General features: G+C 36.4%; 1 protein-coding gene across 1 annotated transcript in view; it reads right to left on the reverse strand.

Moving 5' to 3' along the window:
* LOC142336977 (nedd8-conjugating enzyme UbcE2M-like) overlaps positions 1 to 21,219 on the reverse strand; it is a 104,150-nt gene that overhangs the window by 10,676 nt on the left and 72,255 nt on the right. The window lies entirely within an intron of this gene.

Below are 21,219 nucleotides of genomic sequence, written 5' to 3' on the forward strand. Positions count from 1 at the left end.
TGGCCATCACTCTAGTGTCCCAAAGCTGTAGAGACGCAGAAAAAATCCACCCCAATATTTGTGCAAAAATCAAATATACTAAAACATACAGAGCAGATAGTCGGAAAAATCTCCATTGATTCCCATAACCTCAAATGGTTATGAAAGATTGAGAAACTAAAAACTGGGTGTACAAAATAAACATTTGAAATGCGAGCTATTTTCATTGGATTTTGTAGTTGAACATACTTCTGTTTCTTAGAGATGATACGAGCATTAGCATAAATACCAATCAACATCAGACCTGGTAATAATTTCAAACACAGCGCAGGTATTCATGGTTTTATCCTGTTTTTATTATTGATTTCATTTCTCGATACCAACTCAGCAGAATGAGCGAACAATGAAACTAGTCTAGAGAAATCAAAAAGATTTCACGCAAAATGTTGAACAATGAAGATTTCACGCAAAATGTAAAGTGAAGCAAAATTAGCTTGAGAAATAAAAATTCTAGCAGTACAAGACCTGTCTCACATAAAACAGCAGCCATTGACAGTCAAAAGAGCACATATTGAAACAAACATGAAAAGTTTTTTTAAAAAACTCACTTCCCACTTTTTTCAAAAAAAAACTGTTATCAGGTCATTAAAACCAATAACAACATACTAAGCAAACGTTTTACACAGTGGGAAATTAGACAATAAAAACTACCTCTGCAGAACATAAATTAAAAACAAAGTTGAAAGGATAACAGATACGAAATTTGGCAAAAAACCGTTTCACAAAGGAATTTAGAAAGCACCATCATAGTCATTTAAACACAAAACCAAAAATCACATGTTTATAACCTAAAATTAAAACGTATTAGAAAGTACATAAAAACCGTTTTCTATACAACAAAGGGTCGCGCTGCAATAGGAATAAACGCAGCAACTATAAAAATTCATTTAACTTTAATTCAAAACGAATGGTATCGAGAGTATATAAAAACCATTAGCTACAAGTTGGAAATAATAAATAGGAAAAGAAAACAAAACATAACCGACTAAACGTCGGAAGAATTGCTCTCGAACGACCAGTGGCAGCTCTAATCAACTGCAGCCTGCTTCAGTCGGTTGGGGGGCGGGGGAGTTTAAATGGGACTAAAAAGTTCAATAGTAAGCTTCAAATAACCACATTAGAGGTTAACATGTACCACTATTAAGATTTAAAGTAAAAAAATGGCACCAGTTTCGGCGCACTTTTCATTTGACTTTTAGTATTATTGCCGCCAATTGAATTCAGCTACTTGTAATTGTGATTGAGAGAGAATTTTTGATCACGCGAAACGCAAAAAGTCAACGGCGTAAAAGTCACTCGAGAAGTCAAAATTGTCAAGTGAAAATTTTGCGTAAAAAAGACACACGCGTTTACAATAATTGCTATTAACTTCGTTCAAGAGCAATAATTGAGATATGCCAAAACTGAGATCAAAAATTTGTAAAGACAAAAATGTTAACAAGCAGCTCAAAACTAAAAAAAATCAGCTAGTATTTTGAAAGCAACTGTTTCAAAAACACGAACTACTGAAACTCTGAAATAGCTTTAACTTGGCTTCATCAGAGAATTAATAACATCTTGTCTTAATGAGGCAAGACAAAATAGTAGATATCAAAACAAGCTCACAGTTATTTTTTTTAGCCAATTCTAACATTTTAACCAAAGATAGCCGGTAGACTGCCGGAATAGCTGCGAAATAGACTTGCGTGCCGTATAAAACAGATAATGAGTTGTAAAAAAGTAACCGCGGCTACCTTAAAACTTCAACTGTCATTGAGAACCTTTTTGGGTGCAAAAATGTTGACATTTTGACAACGGAGAGGTTCGAACTCAATCCCCGGCGCAAGAGTCGTAAGCATTACCACTCGGATACCAGGCCCTTGTTGCCATTTTCCTTGCAACCAATTTTGTTTTTACAACAAGACATGATATCTGAATGCACACAATTTAGGTCACGCAAAAAGCAAGAGATTAAGCGTGAAAAAGCCACTGAAAATTTACAGCAAAAGAATATTCTAGAACAAATTTAAAACGAAAAAGCGTCAGACAACGAAGAAAACAGTCGGAAGACTCCTGAATCGACTCGAAGTAGAACCCCTCTTATACCCTAACCAGTCACTAACCACACTAGCAAAGCTATTTACTTCATTATATCACTAAATTTAAACAAAAAAAGAGGAAAAAAATTAGAAAGGAAAGGAAAAATTTGAAGACATATTTTAAACAATTTTTCGCCAACATTTGCGATTTCAATAACAGCTTTTGACAACAGATTGTCTAATATATTCAATTTCTGTTCAATACAACTCTAGAAGTTCGAAAACATACTCAGCAGTTTGCCTGAAAAAAGCCACCATTGAGGACCTTAAAGACGATTGAAGTGTGAACTAAGTCAATGTCACTCCGTAGTTGAACATAACCATGTTTCGTCTTGATGAGGCATCCAGGGGCTAATATCAACACCAAGAAGCGTTGAGAAATTAACTAAAAATTATGATAAAGTTCAAACAGCAAGCATCAAAAACAGGGTTTTATGCCTTTATCCGTTTCTAATTGATTTGGTTTCTCAATAATGACTCATTTGAATCTAGATTGTTTTTCTGAGCAAGTGCTGCTTAAAAGCACTTTGAGCAGAATGAAAGAGGAATGAAAATAGCCTAGAGAAGTCAAAAAGATTTCAAGAAAATGTACAAGCTGTGAACTAAAATAAAGCTCAACAAATTTTTATTCTAAGTAAAAAAATGAGTGCGGTATAAAAGCGGTCCAAAAAGGTGAAGGAGGACATTTAAACATTAAACCGACTAACGTCAGAAAAACTGCTCTCAGATGACAAGCGGGGCAATTTAATTCAGGGACTGTAGCCTAGATGAACTTTTCTTTATGGGTGCAAAAACATCAGACTAAGGTCGGGTTCGATCCCCGACCTCCTGAGTCCGCTTCCGTCACCTCAACAGAGGCATTAAACACTCGGATCTCAGGGCTCTGCCAACGCCTCTCCCAACAATCGGTCCTGTTCGAACAAAAAAATTTATTTCGGAGTGAGAGCTACTGAAATCACTCAAAATTCAAGAAGTGCGTGAAAAAGTCACTTGCGAAGTCAAAAATTATTCCAGAAGAGAAGCGCAAAAACAGTCATGCAAAAAATCGGAATAAAAAAACACAAGTATACAATAATTGCTTTTTATTTGCGAGCAATTAAAAAACCTAACAAGCGATACATCCCGAAAAATGAGAAAAACCAAGCAAAAAAGAAACAAACGGAGAAAATCCCAGAAAACTGATACAAATTTTGAAAAAACTCCCTTAAACTTGTAGAGTCTCAAAAAAATATTTCACAACATTTCAAAAAGTTGTTTGAGCGTTGAGCAAACGCACCACACCCAAACAAGCTTGAAAACTTAAAACGATTGACGTAAAAAAAAATCCGAAGAATTTATATATTCGTCTTTATTAAATGTGCTATCTAACCTTACGTTGTGTTCACTCAGTAGCACAAACCCTATAACCAAACCTAATTAAATAATTCAATATTAAAATCTACTCCGAAAGGCAGAAAAAACAGTAATTAGAAAACAAAACCTAAAAATTCTGGAGAAAAGTGTTAAAATTTACAGTTTTCTTCAACTGAAACAAAGTAATAAAAGCTATAGTAAAAGGGTAAACGGATACGAAAACCAACCTGAAGACTAATTTCAACCAAAAAATAACCCTGGTAAAGAATTTGAAAACGAGGCTAAATCACAAAAATTGTTCTAGATTCTATTTAAAACTCTAATTTTTGCTCGAGATGGTCAAAAACCTCCTAAACCAACAGGTACTTGTTAATATGGTTTAAAACAAACATTTTACCCAAATAAAACTTTAAAAAGCGAAAAAGCAGCAGGTGATCAAAACACTCCGGTCGCTAAGCAAAATTTTTTTCACGCCGCTCTGTCAAAAACGCGGCATGAACTGGAAATCACTATGCTCTGCTCTTCAATTCGTTCAGCCTTTTGACCTAAACACTTACTCCTCACGTGCGGCATTAACTTAGACATACTGTTTTGAATACACTCAAAAATCGATCAAAAACAAAAACCGCATAACGTCGGAAATATTGCTCTGGAATGACAGGAGGCGCAATTTAAACAGGATAGATTTTTCTTTATGGCTGCGAAAATATGAACCGATTGTAGGATTTGAAGACCAACCTCCTGAGTCCAATTCCGTCACCTCAACGGAGCTATTAACCACTCGGCTATCAGGGCCTTGTCTCTAACAATCGGGTTTGTTTGAACAAAAAACTTTATTTTGGAGCGAGAGCAATTGAGAACATAGTCGGGAAAATGTCGGAAAATAGCCGCCGTTGACCCACTTGACGCGGATTGGGGTTGAAACAGAAAAAGAGATATTGAGAGAATTTTTCCAAGTCTATTTATTGAAGTGTGAACTAAGTCAATGTCACTCCGTAGTTGAACATAACCATGTTTCGTCTTGATGAGGCATCCAGGGGCTAATATCAACACCAAGAAGCGTTGAGAAATTAACTAAAAATTATGATAAAGTTCAAACAGCAAGCATCAAAAACAGGGTTTTATGGCTCTATCCGTTTCTATTTTTGATTTTTGATTTCTCAATAATGACTCATTTGATTCTAGATTGTTTTTCTGAGCAAGTGCTGCTTAAAAGCACTTTGAGCAGAATGAAAGAGGAATGAAAATAGCCTAGAGAAGTCAAAAAATTTTCAGGAAAATGTACACGCTGTGAACTAAAATAAAGCTCAACAAATTTTTATTCTAAGTAAAAAAAATGAGTGCGGTATAAAGGCGGTCCAAAAAAGTGAAGGAGGACAGTTAAACATTAAACCGACTAACGTCAGAAAAACTGCTCTCAGATGACAAGCGGGGCAATTTAATTCAGGGACTGTAGCCTAGATGAACTTTTCTTTATGGGTGCAAAAACATCAGACTAAGGTCGGGTTCGATCCCCGACCTCCTGAGTCCGCTTCCGTCACCTCAACAGAGGTATTAAACACTCGGATCTCAGGGCTCTGCCAACGCCTCTCCCAACAATCGGTCCTTTTCGAACAACAAAATTTATTTCGGAGTGAGAGCTACTGTAATCACTCAAAATTCAAGAAGTGCGTGAAAAAGTCACTTGCGAAGTCAAAAATTATTCCAGAAGAGAAGCGCAAAAACAGTCATGCATAAAATCGGAATAAAAAACACAAGTATACAATAATTGCTTTTGATTCGCGAGCAATTAAAAAACCTAACAAGCGATACATCCCGAAAAATGAGAAAAACCAAGCAAAAAAGAAACAAACGGAGAAAATCCCCCGAAAACTGATACAAAATTTGAAAAAACTCCCTTAAACTTGTAGAGTCTCAACAAATTATTTCACAACATTTCAAAAAGTTGTTTGTGTTTATTCGTTGAGCAAACGCACCACACCCAAACAAGCTTGAAAACTTAAAACGATTGACGTAAAACAAAAATCCGAAGAATTTATATATTCGTCTTTATTAAATGTGCTATCTAACCTTACGTTGTGTTCACTCAGTAGCACAAACCCTATAACCAAACCTAATTAAATAATTCAAAATTAAAATCTACTCCGAAAGGCAGAAAAAAAGTAATTAGTAAACAAAACCTAAAAATTCTGGAGAAAAGTGTTAAAATTTACAGTTTTCTTCAACTGAAACAAAGTAATAAAAGCTATAGTAAACGGGTAAACGGATACGAAAACCAACATGAAGACTAATTTCAACCAAAAAATAACCCTGGTAAAGAATCTGAAAACGAGGCTAAATCACAAAAATTGTTCAAGATTCTATTTAAAACTCTAATTTTTGCTCGAGATGGTCAAAAACCTCCTAAACCAACAGGTACTTGTTAATATGGTTTAAAACAACCATTTTACCCAAATAAAACTTTAAAAAGCGAAAAAGCAGCAGGTGATCAAAACACTCCGGTCGCTAAGCAAAATTTTTTTCACGCCGCTCTGTCAAAAACGCGGCATGAACTGGAAATCACTATGCTCTGCTCTTCAATTCGTTCAGCCTTTTGACCTAAACACTTACTCCTCACGTGCGGCATTAACTTAGTCATACTGTTTTGAATACACTCAAAAATCGATCAAAAACAAAAACCGCATAACGTCGGAAAAATTGCTCTCGAATGACAAGCGGCGCAATTTAACCAGGATAAATTTTTCTTTATGGGTGCAAGAACATCAACCGATCATAGGATTCGAAGTCCGACGTCCTGAGTCCAATTCCGTCACCTCAACGGAGCTATTAACCACTCGGCTATCAGGGCCTTGTCTCTAACAATCGGGTTTGTTTGAACAAAAAACTTTATTTTGGAGCGAGAGCAATTGAAAACATAGTCGGCAAAATGTCGGAAAATAGCCGCCGTTGACCCACTTGACGCGGATTGGGGTTGAAACAGAAAAAGATATATTGAGAGAATTTTTCCAAGTCTATTTATTGAAGTGTGAACTAAGTCAATGTCACTCCGTGGTTGAACATAACCATGTTTCGTCTTGATGAGGCATCCAGGGGCTAATATCAACACCAAGAAGCGTTGAGAAATTAACTAAAAATTATGATAAAGTTCAAACAGCAAGCATCAAAAACAGGGTTTTATGGCTCTATCCGTTTCTATTTTTGATTTTTGGTTTCTCAATAATGACTCATTTGATTCTAGATTGTTTTTCTGAGCAAGTGCTGCTTAAAAGCAATTTGAGCAGAATGAAAGAGGAATGAAAGCAGCCTAGAGAAGTCAAAAAATTTTCAGGAAAATGTACAAGCTGTGAACTAAAATAAGTAGTAGTAGTAGTAGTAAAAGACTTCAATTTACCAAACTGATGGAATTTTAACATTAACAAATTAAGATATGTACATAAAGCTGAGTCGAAAAAAGCTGTACAAAAAAGCGATACTAAGATACACATATAGGACATCGACACTTTATTGACCACGTACAGGTTCGATTGAATTCAAATTTGCAGTCTCGCATATCACTAAAGAATTTTCGCAAGCGATTTTTTGTAGTCCAATGGGGGGTAGAGTAAATCGAAATCACCCACATCATTAAAATCATTTACAACAGTTTGAATGCGGTTAAAGTACGACTTAGCGGTCAGCTTCTTGGCGCATGCATTGACAACGAGATGAACTGTTTGGCCGCTGCGGAGACATTTGTTAGATCGTGCACGACTGAAATACTGACTGAAGGGAATACAACTTTTGCCTTGAACAATGCTGATGAAGAACTTCAAATCACGATCAATAAGTTGATAGGCAATAGGGAGGCTCTCTGAGAGAGACAAAATATATTTATATTCACTATAACCAAAACACCAGCATAGCCCCTTCCAATAGAACTTCTCCAAGAGTCGCAAATGGGTAGCGTCAACATGCCAGGCTGGAGAAGCGTAGAGAAGCGACGACATCACGCATGCGGAGAACAGGTTGAATTTTACTTTAGAAGGAATGCAATAGGGCACAGAGTGTCGCAGATAATTAAAATTCTGTCGCGCTTTCAGGAGTTTACCACGTATGTGAGCGTCCCATTTGAGTGTTTTTGATACTTGTAATCCAAGATCGCATATTGAATCAACTTTGTGGAGCTGGTAATCGTCAATAAAAAGACTGCCAGTTGTCTTCTCTGAGAGATGTAAAAAGACGCATTTGTTTAAATTGAACATCATGCTATTGTCTCTGCACCACTGTGAGAGACGCTTAAGATCTTGTTGCAAATTAAAAAAGATATTTTCAGAGGAGCATACCAACTTCGTATCGTCGGCGTAACAAAAACACGTTGAAAAAGAAGGCAAAGCCAGCATGTCATCTATATAGATTAAAAAGAGGAGAGGGCCAAGAACACTCCCTTGGGGAACACCACTTGAGATAGGCTCGCAGCCAGACAGACATCCGTCGAAATAAAGCTCAACAAAATTTTATTGTAAGTAAAAAAATGAGTGCGGTATAAAGGCGGTCCAAAAAGGTGAAGGAGGACATTTAAACATTAAACCGACTAACGTCAGAAAAACTGCTCTCAGATGACAAGCGGGGCAATTTAATTCAGGGACTGTAGCCTAGATGAACTTTTCTTTATGGGTGCAAAAACATCAGACTAAGGTCGGGTTCGATCCCCGACCTCCTGAGTCCGCTTCCGTCACCTCAACAGAGGTATTAAACACTCGGATCTCAGGGCTCTGCCAACGCCTCTCCCAACAATCGGTCCTGTTCGAACAACAAAATTTATTTCGGAGTGAGAGCTACTGTAATCACTCAAAATTCAAGAAGTGCGTGAAAAAGTCACTTGAGAAGTCAAAAATTATTCCAGAAGAGAAGCGCAAAAACAGTCATGCAAAAAATCGGAATAAAAAACACAAGTATACAATAATTGCTTTTTATTCGCGAGCAATTAAAAAACCTAACAAGCGATACATCCCGAAAAATGAGAAAAACCAAGCAAAAAAGAAACAAACGGAGAAAATCCCCCGAAAACTGATACAAATTTTGAAAAAACTCCCTTAAACTTGTAGAGTCTCAACAAATTATTTCACAACATTTCAAAAAGTTGTTTGTGTTTATTCGTTGAGCAAACGCACCACACCCAAACAAGCTTGAAAACTTAAAACGATTGACGTAAAACAAAAATCCGAAGAATTTATATATTCGTCTTTATTAAATGTGCTATCTAACCTTACGTTGTGTTCACTCAGTAGCACAAACCCTATAACCAAACCTAATTAAATAATTCAAAATTAAAATCTACTCCGAAAGGCAGAAAAAAAGTAATTAGTAAACAAAACCTAAAAATTCTGGAGAAAAGTGTTAAAATTTACAGTTTTCTTCAACTGAAACAAAGTAATAAAAGCTATAGTAAACGGGTAAACGGATACGAAAACCAACATGAAGACTAATTTCAACCAAAAAATAACCCTGGTAAAGAATCTGAAAACGAGGCTAAATCACAAAAATTGTTCAAGATTCTATTTAAAACTCTAATTTTTGCTCGAGATGGTCAATAACCTCCTAAACCAACAGGTACTTGTTAATATGGTTTAAAACAACCATTTTACCCAAATAAAACTTTAAAAAGCGAAAAAGCAGCAGGTGATCAAAACACTCCGGTCGCTAAGCAAAATTTTTTTCACGCCGCTCTGTCAAAAACGCGGCATGAACTGGAAATCACTATGCTCTGCTCTTCAATTCGTTCAGCCTTTTGACCTAAACACTTACTCCTCACGTGCGGCATTAACTTAGTCATACTGTTTTGAATACACTCAAAAATCGATCAAAAACAAAAACCGCATAACGTCGGAAAAATTGCTCTCGAATGACAAGCGGCGCAATTTAACCAGGATAAATTTTTCTTTATGGGTGCAAGAACATCAACCGATCATAGGATTCGAAGTCCGACGTCCTGAGTCCAATTCCGTCACCTCAACGGAGCTATTAACCACTCGGCTATCAGGGCCTTGTCTCTAACAATCGGGTTTGTTTGAACAAAAAACTTTATTTTGGAGCGAGAGCAATTGAAAACATAGTCGGCAAAATGTCGGAAAATAGCCGCCGTTGACCCACTTGACGCGGATTGGGGTTGAAACAGAAAAAGATATATTGAGAGAATTTTTCCAAGTCTATTTATTGAAGTGTGAACTAAGTCAATGTCACTCCGTGGTTGAACATAACCATGTTTCGTCTTGATGAGGCATCCAGGGGCTAATATCAACACCAAGAAGCGTTGAGAAATTAACTAAAAATTATGATAAAGTTCAAACAGCAAGCATCAAAAACAGGGTTTTATGGCTCTATCCGTTTCTATTTTTGATTTTTGGTTTCTCAATAATGACTCATTTGATTCTAGATTGTTTTTCTGAGCAAGTGCTGCTTAAAAGCAATTTGAGCAGAATGAAAGAGGAATGAAAGCAGCCTAGAGAAGTCAAAAAATTTTCAGGAAAATGTACAAGCTGTGAACTAAAATAAGTAGTAGTAGTAGTAGTAAAAGACTTCAATTTACCAAACTGATGGAATTTTAACATTAACAAATTAAGATATGTACATAAAGCTGAGTCGAAAAAAGCTGTACAAAAAAGCGATACTAAGATACACATATAGGACATCGACACTTTATTGACCACGTACAGGTTCGATTGAATTCAAATTTGCAGTCTCGCATATCACTAAAGAATTTTCGCAAGCGATTTTTTGTAGTCCAATGGGGGGTAGAGTAAATCGAAATCACCCACATCATTAAAATCATTTACAACAGTTTGAATGCGGTTAAAGTACGACTTAGCGGTCAGCTTCTTGGCGCATGCATTGACAACGAGATGAACTGTTTGGCCGCTGCGGAGACATTTGTTAGATCGTGCACGACTGAAATACTGACTGAAGGGAATACAACTTTTGCCTTGAACAATGCTGATGAAGAACTTCAAATCACGATCAATAAGTTGATAGGCAATAGGGAGGCTCTCTGAGAGAGACAAAATATATTTATATTCACTATAACCAAAACACCAGCATAGCCCCTTCCAATAGAACTTCTCCAAGAGTCGCAAATGGGTAGCGTCAACATGCCAGGCTGGAGAAGCGTAGAGAAGCGACGACATCACGCATGCGGAGAACAGGTTGAATTTTACTTTAGAAGGAATGCAATAGGGCACAGAGTGTCGCAGATAATTAAAATTCTGTCGCGCTTTCAGGAGTTTACCACGTATGTGAGCGTCCCATTTGAGTGTTTTTGATACTTGTAATCCAAGATCGCATATTGAATCAACTTTGTGGAGCTGGTAATCGTCAATAAAAAGACTGCCAGTTGTCTTCTCTGAGAGATGTAAAAAGACGCATTTGTTTAAATTGAACATCATGCTATTGTCTCTGCACCACTGTGAGAGACGCTTAAGATCTTGTTGCAAATTAAAAAAGATATTTTCAGAGGAGCATACCAACTTCGTATCGTCGGCGTAACAAAAACACGTTGAAAAAGAAGGCAAAGCCAGCATGTCATCTATATAGATTAAAAAGAGGAGAGGGCCAAGAACACTCCCTTGGGGAACACCACTTGAGATAGGCTCGCAGCCAGACAGACATCCGTCGAAATAAAGCTCAACAAAATTTTATTGTAAGTAAAAAAATGAGTGCGGTATAAAGGCGGTCCAAAAAGGTGAAGGAGGACATTTAAACATTAAACCGACTAACGTCAGAAAAACTGCTCTCAGATGACAAGCGGGGCAATTTAATTCAGGGACTGTAGCCTAGATGAACTTTTCTTTATGGGTGCAAAAACATCAGACTAAGGTCGGGTTCGATCCCCGACCTCCTGAGTCCGCTTCCGTCACCTCAACAGAGGTATTAAACACTCGGATCTCAGGGCTCTGCCAACGCCTCTCCCAACAATCGGTCCTGTTCGAACAACAAAATTTATTTCGGAGTGAGAGCTACTGTAATCACTCAAAATTCAAGAAGTGCGTGAAAAAGTCACTTGAGAAGTCAAAAATTATTCCAGAAGAGAAGCGCAAAAACAGTCATGCAAAAAATCGGAATAAAAAACACAAGTATACAATAATTGCTTTTTATTCGCGAGCAATTAAAAAACCTAACAAGCGATACATCCCGAAAAATGAGAAAAACCAAGCAAAAAAGAAACAAACGGAGAAAATCCCAGAAAACTGATACAAATTTTGAAAAAACTCCCTTAAACTTGTAGAGTCTCAAAAAAATATTTCACAACATTTCAAAAAGTTGTTTGAGCGTTGAGCAAACGCACCACACCCAAACAAGCTTGAAAACTTAAAACGATTGACGTAAAACAAAAATCCGAAGAATTTATATAGTCGTCTTTATTAAATGTGCTATCTAACCTGACGTTGTGTTCACTCAGTAGCACAAACCCTATAACCAAACCTAATTAAATAATTCAATATTAAAATCTACTCCGAAAGGCAGAAAAAACAGTAATTAGAAAACAAAACCTAAAAATTCTGGAGAAAAGTGTTAAAATTTAGTTTTCTTCAACTGAAACAAAGTAATAAAAGCTATAGTAAAAGGGTAAACGGATACGAAAACCAACCTGAAGACTAATTTCAACCAAAAAATAACCCTGGTAAAGAATTTGAAAACGAGGCTAAATCACAAAAATTGTTCAAGATTCTATTTAAAACTCTAATTTTTGCTCGAGATGGTCAAAAACCTCCTAAACCAACAGGTACTTGTTAATATGGTTTAAAACAACCATTTTACCCAAATAAAACTTTAAAAAGCGAAAAAGCAGCAGGTGATCAAAACACTCCGGTCGCTAAGCAAAATTTTTTTCACGCCGCTCTGTCAAAAACGCGGCATGAACTGGAAATCACTATCTATGCTCTGCTCTTCAATTCGTTCAGCCTTTTGACCTAAACACTTAGTCTTCACGTGCGGCATTAACTTTTATATACTGTTTTGAATACACTCAAAAATTATCGATCAAAAACATAAACCGCATAACGTCGGAAAAATTGCTCTGGAATGACAGGCGGCGCAAATTAAACAGGATAGATTTTTCTTTATGGCTGCGAAAAGATGAACCGATTGTAGGATTTGAAGACCAACCTCCTGAGTCCAATTCCGTCACCTCAACGGAGCTATTAACCACTCGGCTATCAGGGCCTTGTCTCTAACAATAGGGTTTGTTTGAACAAAAAACTTTATTTTGGAGCGAGAGCAATTGAAAACATAGTCGGCAAAATGTCGCAAAATAGCCGCCGTTGAACCACTTGACGCGGATTGGGGTTGAAACAGAAAAAGAGATAATGAGAGAATTTTTCCAAGTCTATTTTTTTATTTGGTGTGCAAATTCTGCATATTCAGTTACATTCTAAAATTACACTTAATTCAGCTTCTAAACTGAACGCTATAAAGCATAAAACGAATGCCAGCTAGTAATCACTTTAATGAACTTTGATAACCTAATGCACTATGACTTAATGACCGGGCTTTATATGCTTATCCTGTTACAAAGAACTTGAAAAAGAGTACAAAAACCGCTATGAAAGAGTCCGAAACGGCTAAATCACAAAAATGGCTCAAGATTCTATATAAAGATCTAATTTATTTTTGAGATGCTCCAAAACCTCTCAAACCAACAATTACTTGTTAATATGCTTTAGAACAACCATGTTACCCAAATAAAACTTAAAAAAAGCAGCACGTGATCAAATTATTTCGCTCGCTAAGCAAAAATTTTCTTCACAGCCCTCTCTCAAAAATGCAGCACGAACTAAAATCACTCTTTGCTCTGCTCTGCAATTCACTCAGTTGTTTGACCTAAACACTTAGTCTTCACGTGCGGCATTCACTTTTACATACTGTTCTGAATACACTCAAAAATTATCGATCAAAAACATAAACCGCATAACGTCGGAAAAATTGCTCTCGAATGACAGGCGGCGCAATTTAACCAAGGTAAATTTTTCTTTATCGGAGCGAAAATATCAACCGATGGTAGGATTCAAGTTACGACCACTGAGTCCAATTCCGTCACCTCAACGGAGCTATTAACCACTCGGCTATCAGGGCCTTGTCTCTAACAATCGGGTTTGTTTGAACAAAAAACTTTATTTTGGAGCGAGAGCAATTGAAAACATAGTCGGCAAAATGTCGGAAAATAGCCGCCGTTGAACCACTTGACGCGGATTGGGGTTGAAACAGAAAAGAGATATTGAGAGAATTTTTCCAAGTCTATTTTTTTATTTGGTGTGCAAATTCTGCATATTCAGTTACATTCTAAAATTACACTTAATTCAGCTTCTAAACTGAACGCTATAAAGCATAAAACGAATGCCAGCTAGTAATCACTTTAATGAACTTTGATAACCTAATGCACTATAACTTAATGACCGGGCTTTATATGCTTATCCTGTTACAAAAAACTTGAAAAATAGTACAAAAACCGCTAAGAAAGAGTCCGAAACGGCTAAATCACAAAAATGGCTCAAGATTCTATATAAAGATCTAAATTATTTTTGAGATGCTCCAAAACCTCTCAAACCAACAATTACTTGTTAATATGCTTTAGAACAACCATGTTACCCAAATAAAACTAAAAAAAAAGCAGCACGTGATCAAAACATTTTGCTCGCTAAGCAAAAATTTTCTTCACAGCCCTCTCTCAAAAATGCAGCACGAACTAGAAATCACTCTTTGCTCTGCTCTGCAATTCACTCAGTTGTTTGACCTAAACACTTAGTCTTCACGTGCGGCATTCACTTTTACATACTGTTCTGAATACACTCAAAAATTATCGATCAAAAACATAAACCGCATAACGTCGGAAAAATTGCTCTCGAATGACAGGCGGCGCAATTTAACCAAGGTAAATTTTTCTTTATCGGAGCGAAAATATCAACCGATGGTAGGATTCAAGTTACGACCACCTGAGTCCGATTCCTTCACCTCGACGGAGGTATTAACCACTCGGCTATCAGGACCTTGCCATCGAGTCTCTAAAAATCGGGCTTGTTTAAACAACAAACTTTATTTTAGAGTGAGAGCAATTAAAAACAAAGCCGGCAAAATGTCGTCAAATAGCCGCCGTTGACCCACTTAACGCGGATGGGGACTGAAACAGAAAAAAATAGAAATTGACAGAATTTTCTGCTCTTTGCTCTTCAATTCCTTCAGCCGTTTGACCTAAACACTTAGTCTTCACGTGAAATATAAAATCGATTCAGTTGAAACAGTGAGTGAGGTAAGTCAGACGCCAATCGTGAAAATAGCTACTTAAGTAAAACGAAAAACGTGATCAAAAGGTAAAACGAATTAAAAAGAACCTAAATAATAGCCACTGAGAGGCTGATGGCGGCTATCAATCACTCAAAACTCAAGAAGAGGTACATGAAAAAGCTGCTTGAAAAGTCAGAGATTTTTCAAAAAGAAAAGCGCAAAACGTTCAGGCAAAAAGTTTGCATAAAAAATACACACGTTTACAGTAATTGCTTTCTAATCGAGCGCAATTAAAAAACCTAATAAGCGATACATCCCGAAAAATGAGAAAAACCAAGCAAAAAAGAAACAAACGGAGAAAATCCCAGAAAAATGATACAAATTTTGAAAAAACTCCCTTAAACTTGTAGAGTCTCAACAAATAATTTCATAACAATTCAAAAAGTTGTTTGTGTTTATTCGTTGAGCAAACGCACCACACCCAAACAAGCTTGAAAACACTTAAAACGATTGACGTAAAACAAAAATCCGAAGAATTTATATATTCGTCTTTATTAAATGTGCTATCTAACCTTACCTTGTGTTCACTCAGTAGCACAAACCCTATAACCAAACCTAATTAAATAATTCAATATTAAAATCTACTCCGAAAGGCAGAAAAAACAGTAATTAGTAAACAAAACCTAAAAATTCTGGAGAAAAGTGTTAAAATTTACAGTTTTCTTCAACTGAAACAAAGTAATGAAAGCTATAGTAAACGGGTAAACGGATACGAAAACCAACATGAAGACTAATTTCAACCAAGAAAAAAACCTTGGCACAAAGAGCTTGAAAACGAGTACAAGAACCGCTAAAAAAAGCGTCCGAAACGGCTAAATCACAAAAATAGTTCAAGATTCTATTTAAAACTCGAGATGGTGTTTTTGCTGGGTGATTTTTGCTCGAGATGGTCAAAAACCTCCTAAACCAACAGGTATTTGTTAATATGATTTAAAACAACCAATTTACCCAAATAAAACTTACCCAATTTACCCAAAAAAAGCGAAAAAGCACTCGGCACTAACTGGAAATACCTCTCTATGCTGTGCTCTTCAACTCGTTTAGCCATTTGACCCAAACACTTAGTCTTCACGTGCGGTATTAACTTTTACATACTGTTTTGAAAACATTCAAAAATTATCGATCAAAAACATAAACCGCATAACGTCGGAAAAATTACTCTTGAATGACAGGCGGCGCAATTTAACCAGGATAAAATTTTCTTTTATGGCTGCGAAAATATGAACCGATTGTAGGATTTGAAGACCGACCTCCAGAGTCCAATTCCGTCACCTCAACGGAGCTATTAACCACTCGGCAATCAGGGCCTTGTCATCGAGTCTCTAACAATCGGGTTTGTTTGAACAACAACCTTTATTTTTGAGTGAGAGCAATTTAAAACATAGTTGGCAAAAAGTCGGAAAATAGCCGCCGTTGACCCACTTGACGCGGATTGGGATTGAAACAGAAGAAGAGATAGAAATTGACAGAATTTTCTGCTCTTCGCTCTTCAATTCTTTCAGCCGTTTCACCTAAACACTTAGTCTTCACGTGAAATAAAAAATCCATTCAGTTGAAACAGTAAGTGAGGTAAGTCAGAAGTCAAGCGTGAAAATAGCGACTTAAGTAAAACGAAAAACGTGATCAAAAGGCAAAACGAACTAAAATGAACCTAAATAATAGCCGCTGAGAGGCTGGTGGCGGCTATTAGTCATTCAAAAATCAACAAGAGGTACATGAAAAAGTTGCCTGAAAAGTCAGATTATTCTAGAAGAGAAGCGCAAAACGTTCAGGTAAAAAGTTTGCATAAAAAATACACACGTTTACAGTAATTGCTTTCTAATCGAGCGCAATTAAAAAACAACAAGCGATACATCCCGTAAAAATGAGAAAAACCAAGCAGAAAAGAAAAGGAGCAAAGCCCAGAAAACTGTTACAAATTTTTTCAAAACTTCCTAAAACTTGTAAACAAATTATTTCAAAGCATTTCAAAAAGTAGTTTGCTTATTCGTTGAGCAACCGCACGACACCCAAACAAGCTTGAAAACACGATTGACCTAAAAACAAAAATCTGAAGAATTCATATATTCATTTGGTTAAAGGTGCTATCTAACCTTAAGTTGCGTTCACTTAGTAGCAAAAACCCAATAACCTAACCTAATTAAATAATTAGTATTAAAATCTACTCTGAAAGGTAGAAAAAAACAGTGCTCAGTAAACAAAACCAAAAATTCTGGAGATGTGTTAACAATTACAGTTTTCTTCAAATGAAACAAAGTAATAAAAGAAATAGTAAACGGATATGAAAACCCACATGAAAACTAATTTCAACCAAAAAAAACCCCTGGCACAAAGAACTTGAAAAAGAGTACAAGAACTGCTAAGAAAGAGTCGGAAACGGCTAAATTACAAAAATGGCTCAAGATTCTATATAGAACTTTAATTTATGCTCGAGATGGTCAAAAAACCTCTCAAACCAACCAAAGCGAAAAAGCAGCACGTGATTAAAACAATTTGCTCGCTAAGCAAAAACTTTCTTCACACCGCTCAAAAATGCAGCATGAACTGGAAATCACTCTCTTTGCTCTGCTCTGCAATACACTCAGCCGTTTGACCTAAACACTTACTCCTCACGTGCGGCATTAACTTAGACATACTGTTTTGAATACACTCAAAAATCGATCAAAAACAAAAACCGCATAACGTCGGAAAAATTGCTCTCGAATCACAAGCGGCGCAATTTAACCAGGATAAATTTTTCTTTATGGGTGCAAGAACATCAACCGATCATAGGATTCGAAGTCCGACGTCTTGAGTCCAATTCCACCACCTCAACGGAGTTATCAACCACTCGGCTATCAGGGCCTTGTCGTCGAGTCCCTTACAACCGAGTTTGTTTGAACAACAACGTTTATTTTGGAGTGAGAGCAATTGAAAACATAGTCGGCAAATTGTCGGAAAATAGCCACCGTTGACCCACTTGACGCGGATTATGATAGAAACAGAAAAAAATAAGAGATAGAAATTGACAGAATTTTTCTAAGTGTCAATTTTTTTTAATTGATGTGCAAATTCTGCATATTCAGTTAGAATCTAAAATTACACTTAATTCAGCTTCTAAATGGAACGCTATTAAGCCAAAAACTAATGCCAGCTAGCAATCACATTAATGAACTTTGATAACCTAATGCACTATGACTTAAATGACCGGGCTTTATATGCTTAACCTGTTTCTGATGATCCTTTGATTTTGTTCTTTTTACTTTGATTGTATTCACTACATGGTAACTCAATGAGAATAAATTATAAAATCGATTCAGTTGAAACAGTGAGTGAGCTAAGTCAGAAGTCAAGCGTGAAAATATCGACTTAAGTAAAACGAAAAACATGATCAAAAGGTAAAACGAATTAAATAAAAAGAACCTAAATCATAGCCGCTGAGATGCTGATGGCGGCTATTAATCGCTCAAAAATCAAGAAGAGGTACATCAAAAAGTTGCTTGAAAAGTCAGAGATTAGTCTAGAAGAAAAGCGCATAACGTTCAGGCAAAAAGTTTGCATTAAAAAAACACACGTTTACAGCAATTGCTTTTTAATCGAGCGCAAATAAAAAACCTAACGAGCGATACATCCCGTGAAGAGGAGCAAAGCCCAGAAATCTGTTACAATTTTTAAAAACTTCCTAAAACTTGTAGAGTAAACATATTATTTCAACACATTTCGAAAAGTTATGTGCTTATTCATTGAAACAGAAAAAAAAGAGATAGAAATTAACAGAATTTTCTGCTCTTTGCTCTGCTCTCCATTTTGTTCAGCCGTTTCACCTAAACACTTAGTCATCACGTGCGGTATTAACTTTTACATCCTGTTTTAAATACACTCAAAAAATATCCATCAAAAACATAAACACAATAACGTCGGAGTTCGAATCCTACCATTGGTTCATATTTTCGCACTCACGAAATTTATCCTGATTAAATTGCTTCGCCTGTAAATTGCGGCGCAATTTAATCAGGATAAAATTTTCTTTATGGGTGCGAAAAAACCAACCGATGGTAGGATTCAGATTACGACCGCCTTCACCTCAGGAGTCCCATTCCTTCACCTCGACGGAGGTATTAACCACTCGGCTATCAGGACCTGGTCATCGAGTCTCTAACAATCGGGTTTGTTTGAACCAAAGAGATTATTTTGGAGTGAGAGCAATTGAAAACATAGTCGGCAAAATGTCGGCAAATAGCCGCCGTTGACTCACTTGACGCGAATTAGGATAGAAACAGAAAAAAATAAGAGATAGAAATTGACAGAATGTGTCAAATTTTTTATTTGGTGTGCAAATTCTGCATATGCAGTTAGGTTCCAAAATTACACTTAATTACACTGAACGCTATTAAGTATAAAACTAATGCCAGCTAGCAATCACTTAAATGAACTTCGATAACCTAATGCACTATGACTTAATGACCGGGCTTTATATAAACTGTTTCTCTTGATATTTTTATTTTGTTCTCTTGACTTTGACTGTATTCACTACACTGGTTATTTCAATGCGTAATGAATATATAAACCATTCAGTTGAAACAGGGAGTGAGGTTAAGTCAGAAGTCAAGCGTGATAATTGCGACTAAGGTAAAACGAAAACCGTGATCAAACGGTAAAACAAATTAAATAAAAATTATTAACCGCTGAGAGGCTGATGACGGCTATTAATCACTCAAACATCAAGAAGAGGTACATGAAAAAGTTGCTTGAAAAGTCAAAAGAATGTTCTAGGACAAAAGCGCAAAACGTTCAGGCAAAAAATTTGCATGAAAACGCACACGTTTACAGTAATCGCTTTTTAATCGAGCGCAATTAAAAAACCTAAAGACCGATACATCCCATAAAAATGAGAAAAACCAAGCAAAAAAGAAAAAGGAGCAAAGCCCAGAAATCTGTTACAATTTTTAAAAACTTCCTAAAACTTGTAGAGTAAACAAATTACTTCACATTTCAAAAAGTAGTTTGTGCTTATTCATTGAAACAGAAAAAACTGAGATAGAAATTGACAGAATTTTCTGCTCTTTGCTCTGCTCTCCATTTCGCTCAGCCGTTTGACCTAAACACTTAGTCATCACGTGCGGCATTAACTTTTACATCCTGTTTTGAATACACTCAAAAAATAGCGATCAAAAACAAGCCAAATAACGTCGGAGTTCAAATCCTAACATTGGTTCATATTTTTGCACCAATAAAATTTATCCTGATAAAATTGCGCCGCCTGCAAATTGAGGCGCAATTTAATCATAAAATTTTTCTTTATGGGTGCGAAAATATCAACCGACGGTAGGATTCAAATTACGACCGCCTGAGTCCGATTTCTTCACCTCGACGGGGTTATTAACCACTCGGCTATCAGGGCCTTGTCGTCTAGTGTCTAACAATCGGGTTTGTTTGAACAAAACTTTATTTGGGAGTGAGAGCAATGAAAACAGCCCGCAAATTGCCGGAAAATAGCCGCCGTTGACCCGCTTGGCGCGCATTGGGATTGAAACATAAAAGGGATAAGAGATAGAAATTGACAGAATTTTTCTAAGTGTCAATTTTTTTATTTGGTGTGCAAATTCTGCAAATTCGATTAGATTCTGATATTACACTTAATTAAGCTTCTAAATGAACGCTATTAAGTATAATACTAATGCCAGCTAGCAATCGCTTTAATGAATTTTGATAACCTAAGGCACTATGACTTAAGTGACCGGGCTCTATATGCTTATCCTATTTCTTTTGATCTTTTGGTTTTGTTCTTTTGACATTGATTGTATTCACTACATTGGGTAATTCAATGTGTGAAAGAATATAAAATCCATTCAGTCGAATCAGTGAGTGAGGTAAGTCAGAAGTCAAGAGTGAAAATCGTCACTTAAGTAAAACGAAAAACTTGATCAAAAGGTAAAGCGAATTGAAAAAGAGCCTAAATAATAGCCAGAGAGCCTGACGGCCGCTATTAATCACTCGAAACTCAAGATGTGCGTAAAAACGTCACTTGAGAAGTCAAAGATTATTCCAGAAGAAAAGCGCAAAACAGTCAGGCAAAAAATTTGCAAAAAGACACACTTTTACAATAATTGCTTCTCATTCGAGAGCAATGAAAGACACGCTCCACCGATACTCCTCTTTGAGTCGTTAAAGCAAGAGCACCGCAATATAGCTAAACTCAGCTTACAGCTATGAAAAATAATAAAAAAAACCGGCTGGAGTAAAGCGCACGTGAACATAAAATTTAGCTCGTTTACAGAAAATTTTGTCAATTCATTTAATCTCTCTCTAGAATACATCGATATGAACAAGAACCACTTTTTTCGCGCCACTCTGATATTTCTCAAAGGTCAGACCACTCAATTTCAAGTCTTTCATTTCCTGCTTAAAATTCACTTCAAAAATTGAAGAAGACACATCTCCGGTACTCAATCTCAACCTC

The sequence above is a fragment of the Convolutriloba macropyga genome, chromosome 3 (assembly GCF_964194025.1).
Source record: "Convolutriloba macropyga chromosome 3, txConMacr16.3, whole genome shotgun sequence".
Classification (NCBI taxonomy): domain Eukaryota; kingdom Metazoa; phylum Xenacoelomorpha; order Acoela; family Convolutidae; genus Convolutriloba; species Convolutriloba macropyga.